The 4,609-nt window shown below is 41.8% G+C and overlaps 1 pseudogene; it reads right to left on the reverse strand.

Moving 5' to 3' along the window:
- Window positions 1-3,484: 3,484 nt before the first annotated feature.
- On the reverse strand, window positions 3,485-4,061 carry LOC118856183 (annotated as a pseudogene).
- Window positions 4,062-4,609: the final 548 nt, after the last annotated feature.

Below are 4,609 nucleotides of genomic sequence, written 5' to 3' on the forward strand. Positions count from 1 at the left end.
TCTTTAACAGCATAGTAACTAGGATCTTAGCCCCTGGGCTAAATTCAATTGGGATGGACTGAATTCAACCACACTCCAAAAATTATGTCTTCTAATCCACAGGGTTTGGGGGAAATGAATGAAACAGTTGAGCTCTGTTAAAGGCAGTCTGACTGCAGGTGCAGTCATGGTGAGGGGCAGTTGGGGTGGAGTTGAACTTTATCTTCCTTTCTTTGCCCAATTTCCAGCAATCCTATTCATTTACCCTTTCCAGGGTCAAATCTTTTGATGCTAAGGGACCATGGAGTATGATGGGCACATGGATATCCTTCTCTGTATTAGCATAAGTAAAAAAGAGTCTGCAAGAGGTATCAGTTTCTGGGTAAAAACCCTGTATACTACATCCTATTTGAAAATCTCATCCTTAATGATGCTAAAATGCAGTGAAAAAATAGAAAAAATGATATAAAAATGTAAGAAAAGATAGTATGGTATCTGGTTTTGCTCCCACAGAAGCTATCCATATAGCTGAGTTAACACCTATTTGTCAAGTCAACGACCATTCTGGTGTCAGGGGAACTAGAGAGGCCAAACTCGTTGAACCAGTTCAAGCTTATCAAGAGTCTGGTCTTGGTCAAAGGTCCAGGCCTACTGATTTGCATAATTTGCATATGTTAAAGAGCAAAGGTAAGGAAAATAAAGAATGTAGATTAATACTAATCTCAGACAAGGAAGACCTAATTAACTTCACTTCTGCTTCTGTATCCTTATTATCCTACCTATATAAACTGTATAACCTAGGAAAACTATGTAAAAAGTAAAGAATGTAAACTAACCATAACTCAAGCAGGAGTGGAGGTGATGGTTACCCTCACCCCTGCAGCTGTATTAGTGTGAATGTTCCCAGTGAGCACTACACCCACTCTCTCAAGGAATATAATAAATGCCATCCTCTGCCCACTCTGGTCTTGACTTCTTTGGGTGAGAATGGGAAAATCACATGGATCTTCCTAAGGTTATGCAACCAGGAAATCAAAGAGCTGTGGAAGCATGTCTTGGGCAAACTTCCTGACCCTGCCTTAGGGAGTCCTGTGATACCCACTGTGGTGTTAAGAGGGCTACCACTCAGGATTTCCCTGGGGAACCCTGTGGTCTGCACAGCTTTCTTAAGGGGCCATTACTTGGGTCCTCCTTAGGGTCTGACCCTAGGAGGCCCTGTGATCCCCACAGATTAAGGGGGGCTATCACTTGGCCTTCCTCTGGGAGTCCTGTGGTCTGCACAGCCTTCCTTAGGGATTATCACGGGGTTCTTCCTCAGGACTTTGGGCTTGCCTAGGAAGTCCAGTGAACCCTAAAACCATGTTTCTCACAAGAATAAAGACCTAAAGGCCCAACCCTTCTAAATTATGGTATGTTGTCTCTGTTAACTATTTCCTATTTATTCTAGATATAGCTTGCCTCATATACATTTATTTTCATATTTCCTCCTCCATTAATTTGTAAGCTCCTTAAAGTCAGGGTGTCCTTTTTTTACCCCTAGTACTTACCACAATGACTGGCACATAGTAGACACTTATTGAATGTTTCTTGATTGATTATTAAAAAATGGAAAATAACTATTATAAAATCAAATGAATATAATTGTATAGAACTAGAGACAGATAGATAGACAGACAGACAAAGACAAGGGAGAGAGAGGAAGAGAGAGAGACACACATACACACGCAGAGAAAGAGAGAGAGAGAGAGAGAGAGAGAGAGAGAGAGAGAGAGAGAGAGCTTCAGGGAATACTGAAAGGAAAAAAAACCACATCATAAGCAAGGCATCATGATGTAAGTATTTATTATTATAAGGATCATAAATTTCATTATCTTCATTGAACATCCCATTCTCAACCTTACTATCCCTTTTGAATTCAGGATCAATTGTGTAGGAACTAACTAGACTGACTGTGCAGTGAATCATGGTCTGATACTTTTCACTTATATAGACAAGTCCTCTAACTGCATTTATGCTAAACTGAAACAATCCATCAATTTGAGCCATTCATGTAAAAATCGATCAAAAATAGTTATCTGGTTTTTAGTATCATAAAATCACAAAACTTCAGTATTATAAGCCACTGTCAGCCATTTAATCCAAACCTGAACAAGAATCCTTGCTGTGTTACAAGTGTCAAGTGGTCATGCATCCTTTGCTTGAGGCCATCCAATAAAGGGGGAAGGAATCCAGGGCTTGCTGAGGCAGCCCATGTCATTTTTATGTGAAGTGAGGAAAGGGTTGGGTTTGAAGTCAAAGAACCTGAGTTCAAACCACAATATTGTCATGTACTGTCTATGTGACCTTATATCAAAAAGAGATAGATGAACTGCCAGATAGATCATTTCTAGTCCTAGATCTTTGAGTCTGAGGATAAATAAGAGTAGGAACTGGACCTGTGTTTATTTGGTATAAGGAATTTCTGGATTAGGAAAAGCCCTCTTTTTTTGTAAAAGAGTAAATATAGATTTATCTTTAGTTCAGTTTTAGTTTACGGTGAATCCCTTGGGGTCACTCACTGGTCCTTCTGTACTCTGTATAAAAGTGGGCTAGGATTGATCCATCCACTTCAGGCCCCCACCCATATCCCTATCCCTTAAAGAGGGGTATGATAGGATAGGGGACTTAGCTGAGGAGCTCTGGCAAATGTTCTCAGAAGATTGACATACACCTCAGGGTGTATGGGCTATGATAGGGTTTGTTCCATGCAGAAAACCTAGGGCCTGACACTCAGGCCACTAGTTTCAGGGTTAGAAAAAACGGATAGTCACTGCTACCAGGGCCTCCTGGCTGGATTACCAGCTTAGGCACTTTCAAAATGAGCTAGAATTTCTGACCAGGAAAATTGAGGCCCTGAGAACCCCCTCCAAAAGGTGTCTGAGGATCCATTTTGTGTACCTACTATTGGCTGCTGCTTTTCCAGAAAGCAAATAGAACCACTCACTCACTCAGAAGCCCTGCCAAAAAAAGGTGGCACTGGGGAGGGGAATCAAGAGAAGCTTGAGTGGGAGGATCATTAAAATGAGAAAATATATATAAAGGGATTCATAAACTAGGTAAATGTTAGCTATTATTATCTTAAACATTAATTCACTACTTTAAACGATCGTATGCTGAACTGAGAAATATAGTAATCAGGAAGGTGCTAGCTTCTCAACACTAAAAAAAGTAGGCTAGTCCCTTGAATTCGTTTCCCGTTGGGAGAAGAGGCCTGGGAACTGCTCCTGCTTTAATGTTTATAGACCCTAGACCTGGTGAAGAGGGAGAGGCCTAGGCCGTGTGGGAACACAAAAGAACAGAGACTCACCTGTCCTGGGAATGAAGAAAGCTGGGAGGCCCAACATGTAGCTAGAGCTGGATTCCTGTTCTAAGCAGAGATCCATGGCTGAGGCCAGAGTAGGTGGTTGGGCAGCAAAGCCAAAGCCAACTTTGCTGACCACTCTATCCAGGCATGGATCATGGTCTCTTATTTCTCCATGAGAGAAACATTGATCTTGAAACAGCCCAGATGTGTATCGCCGTTGCTCAGAACGATCTGAGCTCCATAGTTGTGGCTCCTGAGAGAAGACTGAAGCTTCACAGGAGGTATTTATTTGGAAACTGGTCCTGGGCAGAGAGTAGGTACCCTTCTTAAAGGGGCAATGACAGGACAGACCATAGGTATGGAGAGGCTTAGGGCAGGATTCCCCAGGTAGACTGAAGATGTCAGTTGTCTCACATATGTCTTTATAGGTGCAGCTTCCAATCTTTTTAACACAGGGAATTGGTAACCAGAACCCAGGAGTCATTTCTTTCTCCAAAGTTACCACTGTCTTCACAGAAGAAGTGAGGAGTACATTTGTCTTGCCAAAAGTTACACTTCCAGGGATGCTGACAGGAACTGGTTCTACCTCCAGGCTGTTAATCACTACTGGGTCCTGTCCACCATCACAGTTTTCCCATGAAAAATCACTGAACTTGTCCAGGCATAACAAACCCTTGTTGGCAGGAGCAAGCCACAGCAGAGCCACAACCAAAAACACACCTAGAGCAAGGGTCTTCATGCTGTCTGACAGGCAACAGATGCCGAAAAACCCTCTTTAATGTTGGTTGGCAATTTTTAGTCAGAGTGGCCTAAGCACTGGGAAATTAAATAACATACCCAGAATCACCCAGTCTGTATGTGTCAGAGGAAGGACCTAAACACAGGGTTTTCAGATTTTGAGCCTTACTTTCTATCTGCTTTGCTATGTGGAATCCTCGAAGTATGACTATAAACTCAAATTCTAAGAAGTCCTTATTTACATCACATTTAAATGTGCCTCCTTATCCATTAATTGATTTTCTGCCTCCCAGGGTTAAACAGAAAAAATCAAATCTAACTTTCATTTGAATACTTTGAATACTTAAAGACTATTATCATGTCCTGTAAGTTTCTTCTCCATGTTAAACATTGTTAGTTTCTTCCATAGCTTCCAAATGGCATACAATGCAAAGCTACCACCATCCTAGCTGTTGGGGAGTACCCTCACCTGGATGCTCTCCAGCTTATCACTATCTCTCCTAAACCATGGAGCCCAGTATGGAATGTAATACTCCAGAGGGATGTTGA

Source organism: Trichosurus vulpecula, chromosome 7, assembly GCF_011100635.1.
Source record: "Trichosurus vulpecula isolate mTriVul1 chromosome 7, mTriVul1.pri, whole genome shotgun sequence".
In the NCBI taxonomy this organism is placed as follows: Eukaryota; Metazoa; Chordata; class Mammalia; order Diprotodontia; family Phalangeridae; genus Trichosurus; species Trichosurus vulpecula.